This window comes from Hippocampus comes, unplaced genomic scaffold (genome assembly GCF_001891065.2).
Source record: "Hippocampus comes isolate QL1 unplaced genomic scaffold, H_comes_QL1_v1.1 scaffold249, whole genome shotgun sequence".
NCBI classification, from domain to species: domain Eukaryota; kingdom Metazoa; phylum Chordata; class Actinopteri; order Syngnathiformes; family Syngnathidae; genus Hippocampus; species Hippocampus comes.
Window position 1 is genome coordinate 844,845 of NW_017805035.1, and position 21,051 is coordinate 865,895.

General features: G+C 42.9%; 1 protein-coding gene across 2 annotated transcripts in view; it reads left to right on the top strand.

The window, feature by feature from the left end:
• The first annotated feature begins 1,094 nt into the window (after positions 1–1,094).
• Positions 1,095–21,051, top strand: part of sema6cb (semaphorin 6Cb) — a 94,722-nt gene continuing 74,765 nt past the window's right edge. Inside the window, exons 1-2 of one of the 2 annotated variants that reach the window (XM_019863786.1) lie at positions 1,095–1,420; positions 18,173–18,252. The gene's annotated coding sequence lies outside the window, so the exon portion shown is untranslated. The remainder of the gene's footprint in view (positions 1,421–18,172; positions 18,253–21,051) is intronic. The other variant, XM_019863787.1, reaches the window with a different exon arrangement.

Consider the following 21,051-nt stretch of genomic DNA (forward strand, 5'->3'; position numbering starts at 1 on the left):
GGACTAAACTTTAAATATACCCCATGAAAAATATCATTTCCATTTCATCTTTTGAATAATTTCATGGATGGATGACTGGATGGAAGAATGGACGGACTGACAACAAACAGACAGACAGATCGCAAGTAGGTTTCCTGCAATTCCTAATTAAGCTTTATTAATTTAGGTACTATACATATTTTTAATCATCCAATCCATCTACTTGGATGGATTTCATCTTTTAAATGTTTCCCCCCAAAAACTTATCACGTGACCCAGCTTGTCTGTTCGGGTGTTCGGTCTGAATTTAAAATGTGGCATGCCTTGTAATGTTGTAACGAGCTAAATGTAATATAATGTAATAAATCGTAGAAAGGGTTCTGTCAGTCGTCATCTGTACCTGTGGGTAAAAAACAAAAAAAAAAAGCAAAAAAGGACGTTTCGCTTCTCTCACAGAAGCTTCGTCAGCGGTAGACAACCCTGAAGTCTCCGTGAAGACTCCGGGAAGTTGCCCTGCGCTAAAAAGCTGAGCGTGGCCTGTTTGAGGACTGGGTGGGGATGGTTAGTCACGCCCCTATTGGTTTATTAGAGGCCCATTGGTTTCTAAATTCCCTATCATTGGGTCTTGATTAATCAAGTTTAGCGCAGGGCAACTTCCCGGAGTCTTCACGGAGACTTCAGGGTTGTCTACCGCTGACGAAGCTTCTGTGAGAGAAGCGAAACGTCCTTTTTTGCTTTTTTTTTTTGTTTTTTTTTTTGTTTTTTTTTTGGATGACAACTTCATGCAAAAAAAAAATAAAAAAGAACAAATAGAGTTAAAATGTGGCATGCCTTGTAATGTTGTAACGAGCTAAATGTAATATAATGTAATAAAATTATGTCATTTAATTTAATGAGGCATTAACGATCCTTTAAAGTGGAAGACACAAAAAAAACGACCACGTGCCCCATTTTGTTAATTCAGGTGTTATGTACGAATGTCTGAATTTAAATCTGGCATTGTTTGCGCTCTGATTGGCTGGCGTCAGTTCAAAAAGGCCGACAAGGTCAGACATTTAACATCTGGACGAAAAGTGAGCGGCGCTAATAAGGACGTGAGGAGAAACCACCTTGACCAATCAGAAAGGAGACAAATTCTGTTACCTTATCCGTGATTGGCCGTCTCACCTATCACTCCAGTGGGAAGGCGTGTTCTCACTGCTTGCCAATGCTTGTGGTCTTGTCTCAGCCTAGTTCGCTCGAGTCTGGTCAGAGCGCGAGGACACTTTATGGGATACGGAAGCACCCGTGGAGCACAAACTCACCGAAAGAATAATAACAACACCATATCAGTTGAACGTGACATCATAATATCGAACAGCTACCAAGTGAGGAGCTAGCGAACAGTTGAATTTTATACGTGGTCGTCGCGAGCCTCCCGTCACCTACCTCAAGGAAGAAGGTAAGACAAACACTCGCCCCCACTCTCATGTTCGTTTCATTTCTTTATTGTTTTGGCATTTTGGGGTGGTGGGTCAGGGGCTGTCTCTCTTTTTCTCAGCCTGGTGGCGTCCACGTCCGCGCTCCGCAACTTTGCGCACAGTGTTACGCTAATGAAAAGCATCTGACTCTAAAATGTGCCCACTCTGCACGCCTAATGAGCAATGGCTTGCCCCCCCCCCCGCCGCCCCTTTCTCGTTTCTGAATGTTTTCGTGTATAGCTTCCTGAACCTGCCAGGTCCAAGCGTCTCGATGAGAGCTCATTGTTCTCACAGGATTGTTATGCTGCTGCACAAAAAAAAGAGCAAGCGAGCTTTCCAGTTGTGCAAAGGAAGATGCTGCTGAGAACAGGTCAGCCCGTCTTTGTGCACTCGCAGGCAGTCAGTGCGCGTGCACGTCAAGTCACTGTTGCTGCTGTGGCTGCCGTTCAAGTTGTCACCTCATTCCCTGGAGAAATCGTCTGACCTGGCTTCGCCGTCTGCTGCTGCAGTGACATCACGGCGACGATGGCGAGCTCGGGTTCCGCTCCGAACGTCCAGTGTGTTGGCTTGACTGCAGGCGACTTGCGTTTGGCTTTCATCCCATTTAGCAGTCCATCAAGTTGATTTTTATCGGATTGTGCGGATGCAGTGACGGACCGTGGATTTGGCACCTGGGCTTTGAGTGGGGACTCGCATGATTTAATCCACCTTTTAAGAACGCCATTATCACGTCGCAGTCCTGGAAACCATCGTTATTCAATAAAAACGCACATATAATGGCACGCGTACTGCATATGGAGAATTTCACGACGTTTATCCAATAATGTGTCAAATACAAACGCCGTTTCATTAATATACATCACCCGTGCATGTCATCTTTTACTGATCGAAATTTGGCTGTCACAAGTTTTGCTTTGGCTCTGGGAGGAAAAAACTGAAATTGGATTGTTTACAGAAACGGTCCCATTGCTCAGGCAATGAATCCCCACGTATTTGAAATTGGGCATTTGTCAATTCACATTTTTGCATTTTAAAAATAATCCTTCATCGACGCTTTCCATGATTCGGCAGAGTTAAAAAAAAAAAATCATCCATCCCATCAGAAAATGATCAATTTGGCCAATCGATTTAAACAACTTGTTCATTTCCTATACAGTTGTGCCTCACTATTTGCAGGGGGATTGGGCCTATGAACAGCCAACATTTGTGTATAATCGACGCCCACTGAAATATATTGGTGAAAAAAAAAATGACATCCATTAAAACCTAGAAATTCACCCAAAATTGCTGATTAACATTCAATACATGGGAAATGGGGATGGAGGGGTATCAGTGTTAAACCTCCCTTCATTAATCGGTCTGCAAATTATGACATTACCGACCACCAATTTGGTATAAAAAGTAAAATATCCGCCGATCCGATCTGTGTAAAGTGTACTTCCCTCCAATATCTGTTGAAAAACTTGTGATTGAGCCAAAGAAACAAGTTGTACCATGCCATGATCTTTTGGCATGTTGGGGCCAAGGAACTATGTTGGCATTGATGCAAAAGCTGTGATTTGCCTCTCATCTTATTGCATATATAGGTCATTATGAAACTTTTTTGGGGGCGGTGGCGGGGAGGGAGTCAAATATTGACAGATTTTCACTGTTTGCAGCAGGGCTTGGCCCCTCTACCACCCCAAATAGCGCAGGCTTCATTGTCAAGTTGCAATTGCGTCTAATTCTGAAGGCCATTGCCAGATTAGGTTGATATCAGAGCCTGAAATCTAATTGGACAGGAAAAATTGACAACAGAAAAAGTGCACTCAAGAGAAATTCAATGAAATAAAGGGAATGGACTCTTGGTGAAAAAAAAAAATCAGATCATTTAATCAAACAAATATTTGAATTTCGATTGTAATTGTAGTTTTGATGGTGTCTAGGAGAGCAGGGTAGACCGAGCTGGCCCTGACTGCTCACCACTGTGTCGACGTGACATCAGCGATTTTTATTTAAATGACGCGCGGCGGCAGGCCAATGATTGGTTGCTGTTGTGGCCGGCGTGACCACTGGAGTGTTCATCGCTATGAGTCATTTTAGTTTCCATTTCCATCCCTGGTATTGTTTTTTTTTTTTTTTTTTTTTTTTTTCATGGATGGGGGGGGGGGTTGGACCTGGCGACAGCGTACTGTATGATGATGATGATGATGATGATGATGGTGAGCTCAGGTTTCACTCTCAGCATCCAGTTTGTTCGCTTGACCGAAAGCATCTTCGATGTGCAGTCAGCATTCATTCCGCAGTCCATGAAGTTGTTTTGCTTTCCAGGATTTGGCTCACGTGGCTTGCAATAGCTCACAAAAGTGAGCACACCCCTCACATATTTGTAAATATTTGATGCTTTTCAGGGAACGACACTGACAAAACAGCATTTCGCTTCAAGGTGAAGTGGTTACTGTACTGCTTGTATAACAGCGCAGAGTGACTTTGCCCTTAAAATTCCTCACTCAATAGCCACTTAGGTCTAAACATCAAGTAACAAAAGTGAGTGGACCCCTGAGTGAAAATGTCCCGGTTAGGCCCAATTGGGGTTTTTTTTTTGCTGCCTGGTGTCATGCGAGTCATTCGTGGTACAAGATGTCTCATAGAGGCCAGTGCAAGTTACTATAAATGTCATCCAGAGTGATGTCACGTGACTTTCCCGGGTTCTGATTGGTCGGCGTCACAGTCGGCGCAACGAATGGACTGTTAATCCCTGAATGTAATTTTAGTCCCCGTTTCCATTCCCAGTGTTGTTTTTTTGTTTGTTTGGGGGTTCCTCGACTGCAGATGACACCCCCTTAACAGCCCTTGGGGTAATGGTGGTTGAAATTAGGCTTCGAAGCAGGGAAGACGACTCGGGGAAGGAAGCGGAGGGGGGGCCGGTCGCGGAGGCCCTTGGGGAACATGGAGTCGGATGAAGTGGCACCCAGGTAGGCGTGCGCGGCTCAAACATGGAAGCATTTCAAGCTCGGTAAAACGGGAAGTTGTTGAGCGGCTTTTAAAGGCGCCAGGAAAGAAGGCGGCGGTTGCAAGTTGTCCCGCTAACAGCCCACCGAGGCGGCCAATCGGAGCACATCGGGTGTCGATTTAGAAAAATCCAGGACATGATAAATCTCTCTCTTTCAACCTACGTATCTATTTATCGCAAGTGTATATGACGATTCAATTATATTTTCGCTTTGTGCAGGCAGCACTTCATGACCAAGCCGTCAAATTACACTTGATACATCAGCAAACCTGAATACCTCCCGGCACCACGTCGACAACTCACCGAACATTTAAGTATGTGCTACGAATCTGCAGCTCTGCTTACCCTTTGGGTTTGTCATGACAATGCTGATGTCGTCCGGTCGCCATCGCCGGCATCCATTTGGGTTTTAACTGCCGCCGTGCTTCTACAAACTTGGCAGCCAGCAGCTTCCCCTCTTTCGACTGCTTGTTGGCTCACGCCCGCTTGGGGTTCGGTCCATGGCCGAGCATGACAAGATGGCGGTCAGCGTTGCGAGTCCAGACCTGAGGGGCTTATGTGTGGCGGTCTATTTAGAATCCACAGAGATTGAATCAAGGCAACTGAACTCATCTTACTTGTTGACGACAGTTTACCTTCAATTCAAAAGGCTTCTTCACTTCCAAATGTTAGATGAAGAGTCACCTTGTTTAGATCTCTGGTGACCTGTGTACCTTGGGGCTCGTCTCAATGGCGTTGCTAGGTGTGGTTGGTGAATAGTATAGCAACCAGTCGCTCACCTGTCTGATGGCAAAATGGCTCATTAGTGGGGCAGTTTGACAGCTTGAATACGATTCATCTTAAAAGTAGATTCCAGCGTGTATAAATCTGAAAATGCCACCTTTGTGTTTCCCTGTTTACAACACATCTTTCCGGAGAGGATGACATCGGTCGTCTCAGTGCTCATGTGACCGTCTGTATGCTAGAAGCGCAAACGGTAATTGAAAATGGAGAACAGCAGTTTAGCATTCCCCTGTCGTGACCCCAAGCCGAAATTGTCATTCGTTGTCAGTCAACACACTTCCTCGCTTGTTTCGCGTTCGCCGCCATTGTTTTTGTGTGGACATACTAATTTTTTGGAAACAACGTTGTGTTTATGGGAAACGGTTTCAAACCAAAATCAATAGATCGGGTCCGTAATTTTAAAGAAGCCTTTTGGAAGAATGGTGAAATAAATGTCTTCGGCAAACAGAAAGTAGAGGCCATTCAGCCTTTGCCAATTACAATGACCTGGATGACTGAGATTTGGTTTTTGTGAAATTGCTGATCATTTAAAATGGTGATAGATTAAGAATCATGTTTTTACATGTTTAGATTTTTTTTTTACCAAGAGGAATCACTCATTTTCACATTCTCAAAGAAAAATTTCTTTCTTTCTATTGTATCAATAAAAATTGACAAGAAAAGCTTTAAAAACTTGTTTGATGTCAGGATAAAAAATTTTTAAAAATTCCAGAAGGGGAAAAAAAATCTATCTTGCCATTGTGATTTATTTGCCTTTTCTATTACTGAATGTTTTCAAAATTTTTATTTTCAAGCCATAACGCCCAACCCCTGTGTGACATCATTGTCAGTCAGAGGTGAAGCGCCACGGTCACGATTAGCAAAGGGGTAACCACGGTAACCGCCCAAGCCACCGGAGACTCGCCTCATCGCCATCTGTCAGAACCGTATCGGGCGAGTGCGAGTGGACCTCGTGTGCATCTATGTGTTGGCTTGTCAGCGCAATTGCTTGGTGGCTACGTCTACCCACAATGCACTCCCGCCGCGTTTATTTAAAACCCGGACAAGAATACGTCGACATGGCCGCTCGCTCGCTCTCTCTCCTCTCGGCGATTAACGGAGACGCGGCGTGGCAAAACGAAAGCCAGCGTGTGAGGAAATAGCCGGCGGCATGCACACTTGCTTATTGATTTGCTTTGTTGCGCCACATCAAGTTTCCGACTTCATGCTGCTTCGTCCACATGCTGAACGTGAAAAAAAAAAATAGCCGAAATAAAAATCAAAAACAGGTTATGATGGTTTGTTTTCTGATACTGAAGGTCTTTGCGACTTGCATGATAGCTGACAGTCTATGTCAAGTTGTTCACCTTTCAGGACATATTTTCCCGTTTTTCAATTTATTTTTATTTATTTATTTTTTTTATGCTCACTGAAAGGGGCTCTCATGAGCTACCCTGATGTCTCGTTCAATATTTTGAACCGAAGTGGATTATGCTCACTGAAAGGGGCTCTCATGAGCTACCCTGATGTCTCGTTCAATATTTTGAACGGAAGTGGTTTGTGCATATTATTCCTATTCCAGACTGTATGACCAGCAAATCATAACAGGTCCCTGTGTGATGTCATCTCTTGAGTGCTCCGATGACATCAATGGTCACAATTTGGTGGCCGCAGAAAGTGACGGCCGCCAAAAGGTCACAGCGACCGGCAGGAGTCTTTGGATTCGGTAGATTGATTTGGTTGATTGGTTGACATCTGGCGTGCGATGTGTCCGGCGGGGGGTGGAGGCTCTCGGCGCTGGTGAATTTGTATGAAAAGCCAGTCGGAAAAGAAAGTTTGAGGGTTTGAGAAAAGCCCTTGATGAAGACAAAAGCAGTCGTCACATCTCTGCTAAAGCAATTAGCATAACAGCGTGAAGGGGAGGAGTCACCATGCCGTCTCGCAAAATGAAGCTTTTTATGGCCCGCAGATGTGAAACCAAGCAAGAAATTAAAAGTCTAAAATGACTTTTCTCTTCTCTGCGCCCCTCCCCCCCCCTCCCCCGCCCCCGAAACACCCCTCCGCCATTTTTCACAGAGGGCCGCCTTAACGAGGTCTCCTTCCACAAATAGACGCTTTTACCTTTGACCTTGACAGTCGTTCATCTTCTTGTTGCACATTCAAGGAGACGTTTAGCTTTGTTTTCACAATTCAAAACAGTTCCCGGGTGTCTTCATATCACGTCTTTGGTATGCTTTCGACCAAAAGGGTCAACATTTATAGACTTATTTACAGCATATTTCCTGCGATGGTCAAACCGACTTACTTTAGGGGCGGGCCTTTAGCGAGTCCGACTTACCTTTGATTGACAAGCAGCGGGCTGGATCTTGCCGGCTTCTACCAGTTCAACTTCAACTGAGAGTGTGGGAAATAAGCGAGTACTTTCCAGAGACTGGATATTTAAAAACAAGATTAAGTGAAATGTAGGGCTGTCACTATTGATTATCTTTCAAATCAATTATGCCATCGATTCATCGGATCCAGTTTTATTTTGCCTCAGTGCACTACAGAACCGTTTTCTACCTGTTACAGTTCATTCACCAATTTCCGTTGTTTATTTGGTATTGTCGAGTGACGGAAAGACAACTAAACAACCGTGAAGCAAGATCACCAAGCTTTTTGAAACCGAATCAGTTGGCTCCTCGTTTTCCAAATTAAAAGCCGACGTTTGACGATGTCTTATTTTGATGCCACACAAAAGATGAATCGGCCTGCTTCCATGAAGGACGACAGAAATCGGGGAATAATTAGTAGCGAGAGGCTAAAATTGGAGCATTTTGGCAATATGAACATTGGCTCGAAACGAGCGCTTGCTTGTGAAAATAGTTGTCGATTAATTTGAGAATCCATTCGGTCATTAATATCTTCAATTTGGCACCTCCACCAAAGTTAAGATCAAAGCAGCTCAAATGAAAAGACTCGAACGTGATTTCACGAGTGGTATGCAGACTCTCGCTTGCGGTATGTGAAAGAATCACTGAAGTACATCACAACATTTAAAAACAGAAAACCCAATGAAACATGGTAAAATGAAGTTTGCTTAATCCGGTAGTTCCTTTTTACTTACTTTGACTTGCAAAACTGTTTTTCAAATTCTCAGTCAAGTTTTTAAATTTCACTTTAAGTTTCATGTCACTATTCTGCCCCCAGTAATTGCATTACAGTGCAGTGCAGTGCCCCTAGTGGTGGAAGTATTGTATTACAGTTCAGTACAGTGCCCCTAGTGGTGGAAGTAGTTAGAACCACCCAAAAAGTCAGTGGGTAGCCATTTTGATTCATAACAGTGGAACAGTGGAAAGGTGTGACAACATCCACTTCCATCCTCCTTCTTTTGACATGTTCAGGTTTTTTTTTCTGGAATTTTCATTAAAGTCCACTTTCATCTTTGATTATTGGATGCTGTACAAATATTTGTGTTGTGTTTGTGTTATATGCAGTTTTATAAGAGACTTCCATAAAAATACTCAACGGAGGAGTCTCATCTTCATGTTTTTATTGGAGGATTGTTTAGCTCGCTGTCTACGTCATGCTCTTACGTCAAACGCATGGTTAGGGCAGAAGAGTCACAGTGGCTGACCTCATTTTTAAGAATAAAACATCTGCCTCACTTTTGTTGAACACTGTCAAGGTTCTGTTTTTTTTGTTTGTTTGTTTTTAATTGAGGTGTTATTTGGTGTGTTTTAACATATGCGGCGCGTGCTAGTGCAAAGTCACCGCTGGCTAATTTAACAGTAACCCTCCCACACACGCGCTAAAAGTGGACACACATTTCCATTCACATGCTGCACTTCTGAGCCACTGAAATGCACTCGTGAATTAATGTAGCATTGTGGCGAATTACATTGAACGTAAAAATATTCTAAAAAACACACGCACACGCGCACACCAACAACATTGAACATGGTTTTCTCTGAAGCTAATGCTAATGTTTGCCAACACTGCAGCTCTGCTTGTCCAAGTGGTTTTTTTTTTGGTTCTTGAATTTTGGCCAGCCCAGCTGTGAAGCTGTGTGGAGTTGCTTATTCTGTTAATCAACCAAATTGTGACGTCCCTCATTGGTCAAAAGTGAAAAGGCTCGCTCACATACGCATTTTTCGAGCTAATCAGAAAAGCAAAGGTCTTACATGATTGTTTCATTTCACAGCCACTCCAGACATGAAGCTATCGGAATGAAATGCATAAAGTCAATTTTATGGCATGTCCCTCTCAAAGACGAGCGGCCTTGCCGAAGCGTGGTCGGTGTTGAGAGTGCGTGCGTGTTGTGTCATCCTTCAATTTTTTTTTTAATTTTATTTTTATTGCCGTATTTCTTTAACGCCTGCCATATGTGCGCAATATTTGCCTTGGAAGCTAGCGCGCGCCTTCTCAGAACTCCGGGCTGCTTTCCATACATCTTGGTCTATTTTTAAATGGATATTTGAAAGGAGGGAGGGACAGTGGGTGTTATGGGGCGGTGGGGGGGGGCATGGTTCGAGGAGGGGGGCCACATTCGTTGATGTCACATGATTTCTGAGCAGGCAGACGTCCAATGAGGCGAAAACTACCCACGCACCTCTCCCTCCCCAACAAGTCTGACAAAAGTGTCAAATTAACACTAATAACACAGACTTTTATTTCATATTTGTATTCTCTCGATGATTTCCACAGTCTTGTCGCGATTTCCACATGTTTTCTAGTCATATTGCAGATACTTTTTCCATAATCGTATACCAGAGTTTTATTCCATAACTTCATTCGAGAGATTTTGTCCATACTGACATGACGTAGTCCGTTGTTAAGAGCCATCGCGCTTCATTTCAAAGGCAGTTTAAAAGACAAAAATGACTCTGGAGACTTTGATGCTGACAGCCTGACTGAGTAGCAATGTTAAAAAAAAACAAAAAAAAAAAACAGGCAACTGGTATTTTGGGCGGGGGGTATAAGTAATTTAAGTTGGAAGAATTTTAAAATATAAATTATAGACACTTATGGAAACCGTGCCGCTTAGCACACAAAAAAAGCAAGCAATTTGGTCCCTCCAACATATTTTGTTTTTATTTATATCTTTAAGGTTGGGGACAATGCAAGGGAAATTTTGTTCTGAAATACCGCAAAGCCAGTTTTCACAAAAGCAAAATGGACAAAAATTTAGTTGGCCAGTTTCAAATATTATCGGTTTGTTGCATTGAAATTTGGAGTTCCCGGAACTTAAAATTTTTTTCCTTAATAGTGTACAGATCCATTTTTAAAATCAGCCTGACTCAAATGTGCCAGTTTAGCCCACAAAATAACAATAGATCCATGTTTATTGTGATTTTTGCCAAGCAGAAGTAGATAATGATCATTGCTAACAATCAACAGTGAAAGCAGATGATGGATTATTATTTCCAGGGTTTGTTGGGAATCATGTAATTAGGTTTTTATGCAGGCCGAGTTCTTGATGAGCTGCTCGTAATTCCCAAATAAGCCCCCAGTGATCCCAAAATAAGGCTCCAAAAAAAATGTTTGGCATGAGAACAGAAAATATTGCAGATTACACTTTGCAGGTCTTCATCGAAGTAAAATGACTTTTCCGACTTGTTGCGGTTTTGTTTGTTTTGCGTGGCTTATTTCCATCAAGTGGGTAGTTCACTTTGGTAAAAAATAAATAAATAACAATAAATATGGTCAAGGTGCGGAAGATGCATATCTATCGGTGGGATGTGTGCAAAGGTGCAATGCAGCAAAGGTCTGGATGCAGCAAAATGGAAACGTTTGATTTGCGTATTTGATACACTGGTACCTCCGACTGTTGAAATTAGTAGACCAGGACTGACCTCATCAGAACAGAGGTGATCCGCCAGGTGGACACCCACCTTCCTGTGTCGGTTTGCACTGCGTCATGTGAATGTTTTTTTTTTTTTTGTTTGTTTTTTACCCCACTCGGGGAACAAGCACTCATTCTGTTGATGAGACAATCAGCGTTTTAGCATTACCAAACAGAACACGTTGCTCGGGCGTCTTTTGCTTTAATTAAAGTTCATTTAATCTGCGTGACTCATCTGTAGCTCTTTTACAATCACGCGTTTGCACACATCAAATGTTTGCTGTCAACACTGGAATCACATCATCTTCTCGTGATTGATTGCCTATTGATTATTTGGTCGACCTGGAAGGGTCTCGATTAGTTTTTTTTTTTTTTCATTGTACCTTCACATTGTAGTGTCTGCCGTTTCCACCACTGAATGCAATCACAAAATGATATCATCGCTCTGTCCTCTTTCTTTGTCTCATCAGCGCTTGATTGCCTTACAATCTGATATAAAAGAGCGCATCATTGTTTTTCATAATTGCGTTTGCTTTGTTGTTGCTCGATGGATTTGATGTTACGAGCCACGTTTACACACATGCTGTTACGAGCCTAATTCCTCCCTTCCGATGAAAGGCAGCAAAGGCCCAATTGCCGGATGTCTCTCAAGATTAGGACTGAGCGATTTTGAAAGATAATTTAATTGCAGGAGGGGGTGGGGGGGTTCCCCTTCAACATTGCGATTGTGAGCAACAATTTTTTTTTTCCCAAGGTCTTTTTTTTAACAAACACAAGCAATAAGCTTATCTTATAAACAATATTAGATTTGTTGATATATATCAGATTTTGCGGTACAGTGGTACCTCTACTTACGAAATTAATTGGTTCTGGAAGAAATTTCTTCACTAGAAAATTTTGTAAGTAGAGACGCGTTTTCCATTTCAATGCCCTAATCCGTTCCAAAATTCAGACATGAATTTTTTCTAAAGCATAAAAATGCATCAAAAATGAACAAACGCATGTTACAATTAGATTATTGCACAATCTGAGTTATGCATAATGTAAAAAACAAAGAAGAGAGTAAAGAATAAAAATGATGGTCGTTTAACTTTTAACTACGTCCTCATTTTTTTCCCGCGAGCGCAGCTGTATTTTTACGTTTCCTGTCTTGAAATCTCTTTCGTAACAAGAGGCAATATTTTTCCGTTGAGGCGAAAACATGAATCCGATTGCAGCAATAACGCAAACAAATGTTTGGTTTTGTCACTTCAGCTTCTGATGTTTCATGAAACATTGGTTCGTACACGTGGAGTGTACGTCTTTAGCACAGAACTTAATGAGTCAGAAATGGATACATAATATAGACAAATAAAATAAAGGCTACCGACTGACTGAAATGGAGCCGACTTCCCCTTCTCTGTGCGGCCACCGCAGAACTGGGGAGAGCGATGAATTCCGTGATGGTGACGCGAAATTAACCGATAACATGGAGCCATTGTTCTAGCGAACCATTTACATGTTTCAATCCACAAATACGTCAAAGAATCCGTATGCGTAACCACTGTCACAAATGTGTAACATGAATCAAATGCGTGACTGAAAGGTGTAACGTAACATTTAGAATGTGTACATTGATTTGTATGCGTGAATACATAAATAAACGTGTCGATAAATCTGTAAGTGTGTGACCTGTAAACACACGAACCTCTTGATTGGCCGTATTCTCACACGGGACTTTTGCGACAGTCCTTCCGTACACGACTGTTCAATCACCACCCTCGTTATCCGTTTTGACGTCATCGGACATGATGAATCTCGACCGACCCTGATCACATTGACTCATCGTGTAGGGTTTCATCATAGACTTCGCTAATTATAAATGGTCGTCTCCTTGAAACGATAGTCCACTAGCGGACCCATCTGTGCCGCTCTTTTAATCGAATGACATGAGCAAAGAGGCACAGGTCGCTCGTTGCCCGACGAGATCTTTTTAATTAGGCGCTGTTCTCTTAATGAACCGAGTGTCCGAGTCCATTTGTCTCCCCGCCTGCGGGGTCAGCGGCGGGCGGGCGAGCGAGTGATCGGATAGTCTCTTTGTCTCCGCTCCTTCCTCCGTGATATAGTTTTTTCGGGTTTTTTTTTTTTTTTCTGGTTACTTTGCACTGTATCTCCTCCTCGCTGGCATTAGCATGATAATGCTCTCGGGAAAGTGACGGCGAGCCGCCCGCGCTTATTAAAGCCCCAAATGCACCATCAGTTAAACTAACAGCCTGAATTCCGACATTCATCTCGGCTATCATGGAGTGGCCGTCAACGGCACGGGGGAAGCTCTGGGCCAAATGACGGTCCGCGTCTTGTAATTACGCTATGCTAATTCCGACGATCCCTCCCCCCCAACCCCCGCACCCCCACTCCTCCTCTTACACTTTCCGTGGCGGGAACAAGGCTTCCCGACACCTCGTGTGTCACAGCCTACTGAAGGGGAAATGAATAAATGGGTTAGCGCCGCGCCGCTGGGAGGAAGGGAGAGTGAGGGAGGGGAGGAAGGGGACTATTGTCGGGATGGCGAGGTTCAGCTGGAGAGACTTCCCGTGAGGTGGCGAAGGATTGGGGGGGTGGGGGGAGGCTCCTGGAAACCCTCAAAAAGAAGATTTTGTTGTCGTTGATGGCGCAAAACGACAGCTGTTAGCTTAGGTAGACTCCTGATGGCCCGAGCAAGGAATGTACAGAGTTTGTTTGGATGTTTCCTGGACATCGCCAGGTGATGACATGGTCAGTTGGCTTCATGCCACACACGCTTTTCCGGCAGGTTTTACGAGCCGACGTTTACAAGAATTCCGCTGACTGGCGTTCTTGGGAAGCGGAAGGAAGGAAGGAAGGAACATAAGCAAAGAGACAATAAACGAGAATTGCACATCACTTTCCTCTTGTTTTGGACTGCAGACCTCACTGAATATAAGAGATGGCAAAAAAGTTCCAAAACTGTTCTCACAAAAGAGATATTTTAATGCCAAACTACCGTAGTTTTCAAACCATTAGACTTACCGTATTCTTCAACGAACGACTTAATTTAATACATTTTCTTATGTAAGGCACTTCAGGTTATCTTTGTGAAGCATTTTATGTGAAATAGTTTATTCTAATTGTACCATATGTTTTTTGATTTGATAGCACTATTATGCTAAATTCAGAGACCGGACATGAAATATCAGGTAGCGGCACGTGTCTCGCTTGCTTTTCTTCGCTGCACAACGACGCGGGGGTCGCTCGGAGCGTCGAAGGGGGTCCGCCGACAGATGGAGAAAAAAAAATGTTTGATCATTGCTAGTCACTCGAGTGACTGGTGGTTGTAATATTCCTTTGGCTAATGCTAGATGCTATCTTGGTTGACAGTTCAAAAGATGTCAACAAGTCAATGCGCTCACCATGATCCAAACGTTTTGTCTCGGTTCTGATTTTTCAGAAAATTGAAGGATTTTTAAATGCGCCTTATGGTCTGAAAAGTACGGTATCAAAGTGCTTCCATCGGAAGTAAATGTAGCGTGTTTCGTGATGTTTAAATGTGTTTAAAGCATGTGGGAGTGTAAGGGCTATAAGTGTAAAAAAAAAAAAAAAGTATGGTTCTTCTATCTTGCAGATTTTCTCTTTTCGCCAGTGGGTTTCAAACCTATCTCTCGCAATTAATGGGATTCACTGTATTCTGCCGGCGAATGAGTAAAAGGCAATTTAGTGGTATAATGGAATTGTGTAGAATTGTCTCCAAAAGATCCACCATCAGACCTGCTGCAAGGCTGATCTCACATGACGGTCGTCCTGCCAGGATCGTTTCGTTGTCGACTGTGAATAGCGTCTAAGAGGATACAATGCCAACGGTGCCTTTTTTTCGTACAAGGGACTTCAGCGAGTCCACCGCAACGTGTAACCCGATCAGTGGCTCCGTTGCAAAAGTCAGCTGACGAGGCGAGGTCACGTGACCACTAGCTTCGGAGTAAAACATCCGGATCTAATCAAGCAAATCTCTGCTCCAATTCCTCCCTCCTTTGCTGTGCTTCCAAGTTGCGGTTTTGGAAGCTTTCTGGGGGGGGGATGTCGAGATGACACAGAACCGAGCCGTGATGGATGAAGAGTGGGAGCGAATCCCGGTGGGTCCAAGTCGGCGAAGCGCTTCTTGGTTCCGCTACAAAGCTCGTACATACAAAATCGGCTCCATGTGCTTCGCCGTTGAGTGGAAAGTCAAGTCGCCACATCCAGAAGCTTCTTGTCATTTGGAGGTTGATCCCGCCACGGTCTGCCTTCTAATGAATCATCCAACAAGCCTTTTATCCGCCCCCCCCCACCCAAAAAAATAAAAATAAATAGGAATCGAAATCTTTGAAAAAGTTTCAAGGCATTTCTACGAATGTGAGCAGTTGTGTTTCATTGGACTACGAGTTTTGTTTTTTTCCCAAAGGAGAAAATGACTTTCTTGGGGCGTGGGGGCAATCAAATATTTCTCCTATGACATTATTTAATCATAGTTCATCGTGAAGCCTAGAGATCTTTATTCGAGTCAAAGCTTCAAGGGGAAGACAGGACAAAAATGTTCTATGCGGCTAAGTCTAAACACAGTTTTTGGATTCATATTGCAAACATCACATGCCAAAAACCCAGACGACAGGTGAGCCGTGATTGGTTTTTACTTGAGTCCCGTGATGTCATTTTCAGTCGACAGCAAAATGGCCGCTCTCTGAGATGGACAGAAACGGATGGGTTTTGCCATTTTCTTCATCTTCTACGAACGCAATGTTCATCAGAATGGCGTGTTTGGACAAGTCGGGGTGCATGGAACATAATATTGAAAGAAAATGTTTGACTTGATTTCCCTTTTGATGCCGCTGCTTTATTTTTTTTTTTTGCTCGGCTGCTGCTGTGTTTGCACTGCACGTGTGAGAACTTGTGGAGATTCATTAATTTGCTGTGATGTTTTGTCATGTGGTGTCTTCCCTCCAATCGAGCACCTCACCACACCTTTTTTCTTAAAGATCACATTTTATAATAAGATTGACTCCGTCCACAGTCATTTTTTTTTTTTTTTTTTTTATGAGGATGATTTGTCATGTCATCAAATAGAGTAAAATAGCTTCAGGACTGAAATAGCAATTTTTAATTTGTAGATTAGAAAACGCAACCTGACTTGACAAAATGTGACTTTTTCTCTTTGGAAATACTGAGACTTTTTTTTCTTGGGGGTGAAAAAGGGGACCTTAATTGCCTTTTTTTTTTTTTTTAATGACTTAAGATCCCCCTTGCCCCCAATATACAGTCATATATTGCGGAAACAATGCTACTTTTTTTTCATATTGTATTGTATCATTGACGTTGCTGTGGGTGCAACTGCAAAGTGTGTGTGCTTGTGGAGGTTTTTTTTTTTTTTCTTGTGTGGGGTTTAGTGATATTTTACAAAAAGCTGTCCGCCCTCCAATCACACATCCCAGCAGGTGGGCCTTTGTCGTTTTTGTTGGTTTTTTTGAAACATGAAGCACGGCGCCATGGGCATGTGGCGAGCAGCCGGCGCTCGCTAATCGGGACAATGGCGCTCCTCCGGCCGCTGCTACTTGAAATTGGCTCCTGTTGAGGTCAGAACCTCCAAGTGACTCACTGCTCCCGTCGTCGTCTCCCTCAAAAAGGTTAATGGAAGTTTGTCACCCATATGTGCCTCCGCGATGGCTGCTGCTCGCATTTTTCAAATGTAACCCCCACTACTACCCCCCCACCTCCAAAATGGAGAAATTACAGTAGCTCTTGGGTTCATCAATTTGATTTGTTCCAAGACACAATATTTCCCATTGAGAATGTTCCAGAAAAATGTCAAATCTAAGGCGATAAAGGCTTTGTAATTGCAATATTGGACGTGTGCGGCCCCCAAAGGGTGAGAGATTATGCGATTAATCGCTTCATCTGATAAAAGAAATCGTCAAATTACGACACTGATGCAAACAAATCGGTGGCTTTAATCTCTTCAATTTTTCATTTTAAACTATGATATGTAAACATGCACTGTGTTCCTTACGTACTGAAATAAGAAAAAAAAATCCCCATTGCAGCAATCATTTTTATTTTGGAACAAAATATTAAACAATTGGTACAGACAAAATGCGTACCATGTTAATCATAAATAAAATAAATGTTGCGGTGTCCCAGAACTGACCCTGGGCTGCTTATGTTTACTGATGTTTGTCTACTGTTTTTATTACCGATTTGCTTTACTGTTTGTTGTATATGTTAATTTGCTTCATGTACAGCACTTTGTATGCAGCGATGGCTGTTTGAAAGTGCTCTATAAATACAGTTGAGTTGAGTTGAGTTATGTTCTCCTTGGGACTAACTAGTACTCGCTGGCACAATGTATGTATGTAGGTATGTAGGTAGGTAGAACAAGAAAAGACAAGACATTTGGTGTCTGTCTGTCAGTCTGTTTATCGTCTTGCTTCCTCCTTTCTCTGCCTCCTTGGGACTAACTAGTACTGTAGGTAGGTAGGTAGAACAAGAAAAGACATTTGGTGTTTGCACAGTCTGTTTATCGTCTTGCTTCCTCCTTTCTCTGCTTTCTGAGAAGGAAAATCCCCCAAAAAGTTAATTGGAACCAATTAACTTCAAAGAGGCGTTTTCTTGACTCAATTCTGCAAGCAGTCAATCATATTGAATCCTGCTTCGATATCCCCTGGAAAAAAGAACAAAGGGGGTGAAAGTCAGTGTTCGTGATTCTTGAAATGTGACTTTTTAAAACCACAGTAAACCATCAAACCGGTAATGGCCGCATGCGTATTACACACAATATAAATAAATGAACACAATATACACGTATGTAAAAAACATAATCCACTGATCATGCATTTTTATTTTTATTTATCTTTTTTTCTCAAAATTTAAGCCTTTGTGATCTGAAAATTGCATTCTACTATGTTGTGATGTAAGATTTGAATTTGATTAATTGTCCAGCCATTGTGTGTGACCAAGAGTAGCCAAATGTACTTTTAGTATTATTATTATTTTTTTTGCAATCGTCAGTCAAGTCTTATTCGGTCTTCAGGCTTTCGTCGGGCTTAACTGCTGCTGTCTATTGACACAACTGCAACAACGACAACATCCTCTTTTTAAAGGACTCGCTGACCTCAAGTTGTTGTTCCTCCACAGGACCATTGGAGCTCATCGTTGCAGAGCCTCTTCATGTTGTGGCCCCCTCAGAGGATGGATGGATGCTGAGCCGAGCTAAGGTACGCTGTGATTGCATTTTAAAAGCGGATTTTGTGTAATTAGCGCTGGTGGAATGTTTGATTTGCTGAGCGCGGTGTTGGTACGCTACACTGATCCTCTTTGTGCTCGCTAACTAAGATGCATTAAAAAGAAGAAAAAAAAAATAACAGCTCACGCTGCTTTGGAGACACGCAATTTGCTGTATGTTGTTCAAATCTGATAAAAACAGCAGAGGGGAAAAAAAAAGAGGACACCGAACTCAGAGAGAGGGTCCGAGGGAAAAAAAAAAAAGAGGACACCGAACTCAGAGAGAGGGTCAGCATAGCTTGTTTTGTACTTTTTAAATAAACCTTTTTTTCATCTTGATTTCCATTATACCAAAGGAACATTCGGAACAGGGAAAAGGGAAAAACAATTTTGGAAAAAAAAAAGAGTAATTTATTTTCTGGGAAAAAAAGTATTTACGTTCCTGGAATAATTATATTTTTTAAAATTATTAATATTTGTAGGGGGAGCAGAACAGTGGGAATGGCTTTCATGCATGGACATTTTTTCACACTAAGGAGGGGGTATTTTCGCCCATGTAGGTTTCGTTGTAGAGGCGTTTCACTGTAGTAGGTATTCTTATATGATTGTTTAAAAAAAAGATTCGACTATATAAGTTTATGTTCAATATCTTTCCCAATTTTCTGGTTGTATCCATTTTTCCCTCACTTATCGCGGTTAATGGGGCCCGGGACCCTGCTGCGATAAGTGAAAAACCGCGATGGAGCGTTGGCTCCCCACTAGGAATTTTCCTATAAGTGTATGTGGGTGAAGAGACACTGATCCGAGAGTACACAGCTGACAAGACACTGATCAGAGTCAACTACGTGATGAAACACAATGGAAGGTGCTGGGCTGGGCATCCAACCAATCACCTCATGGGATAAATCCACTTGTGCTGTCATTGGTCGATGTCGGCACCGGGAATCAATCATTCTTACAGCTATGTACAAAACCTTTGAGTCATTCGGGATTTTTTTTCTGAATATAGTACTTTGGGGGGGAAAAAAAAACAACGTAGTGAAGCCGCGATAAATGAAACGCGATATAGCGGGGGATCACTGTAATATATCACGTTATTTCCTCAGACAAAAACTGACTGTACGTATATGATTGTTTTCGAGAAAAGAATTTAGCTTGGGAAAAAAAAATCACGTTGACAAAATCAAAAATATCTAGAAAGAATGAAACTTGTCATCTTTGGGGCAGTGGGGACACCTTTTCTTTTTTCATTTTACAGTGTCCTGAACACTCTTTAATGGCATCGGAAATGAAGTTTGCCTCATGGTATCACATCCATCTATTATCAAACTGCTTTATCCTCACGAGGATCGGCGAATTTATTATGTCGCGGGTTTGCTCAGTGGGAATTCTAAGTGAAATGTCCTTGTCATTCTGCCGCGTTTTGTTCACGCCGGCGTTCTACTAGTGCGCCAAATTGTCTCACTGGTGAGGACGAAAAGCGTACTCGTACGCTGACCTTCAGCTGGATATCAAGGATATCACACCAGTTTGAGCATGTTTTCCAGTATCCTTGTTATCAAGCTCAAAGTGGGACTAATAGACCATAGGTGGCACTATTGTCTTACTAGGGAGGAGAAATAGCCCACTAGTACGCGATCCTTAGGATGGATGTCAAAAGATATCTGAAAAAATACTCAAACGGCTTTCCACTATGCATGCGTACACAGTAACAACGGACCCGTACGACCAGTCCTTACGGCCCATTGACGGGTCAGTGAGCGCCAATGACAGGCCGCCCCGCGGGATGATGGAAAGCAGATGGCGGGCTGCATGCCGCCTGCTGTGACCTTCAGCGCTGCTTTACTCTGATAACAGAGTCACACACACAAAGAAGACATCAATCTAGCGACATTTCTGCAACTGGAAGCTCACTCATTTTATTACGGACATCACATCTGAGCCAAGATTCTGGATTTATAAAGCGCTTTAAGGAAATCAAATTGAAGGCTTTTTAAGGTAGTTTGGTCGCCATGGGCACCAAAGTCTGTACTTTTTTTGGGGGGAGGCGTGGGGGGGTACACATCGATGGAGCACAGATTCACCTACCATGTTTCCATTCCCAAGCATATCTTTTGAAGTTGTGCCTGTGCGGGAGTGGAAGAGCCGACTGAAAATTACATCACAGCCTAAGGGCTCGGGTAATGACCAATCACAGTTCACCAGTTTTCTGGGTTTGGTCATGTGACGTTCGCAAGCACTTTGCACTCCTCAGTCCCCCCCGTTAAGGTCAATTCGGGGGTGCCGGAGAGGAGGGTCCGTCGGGAAATCAAACCTCAGATTCAGGAGGAGCAGTGATGTTTGCGTCTTTCTCCCAGAGGGTTCATATGAATTTGGACACCACGTGCGGTCTCGTCCCACTGGAGGTGATACAATACGGATGAAAATGCCACCTTCGGAGGAACCGGATTATGAATTTGGATACAGTAACGGTCTTGTGCCTGATCTGGGTACGCCGTCGGATTATTACCCTGGAAGAGCTGGACTAAGTGGCTGGTGAGAAGGAAGTCTGGGTGACCCGACGCCGGCTACGTGGAAGGAAATGCACGGATGGATGCGTGTGGCATTTTAATAACGGACTAAAGATTAAGTGTCACTCGTTGGGTAATTGAGGCCTTCACTCTCGTAATTTAATAGGATCGGTGGACACCCTAACTCAAAGTTGATACTGCTCACTTTTGATTGACACTGTCAGACAGCTATTAATTAATCAATTAATTATTGTGACATCGTGGCGGCGGTGTTGTTGAGCT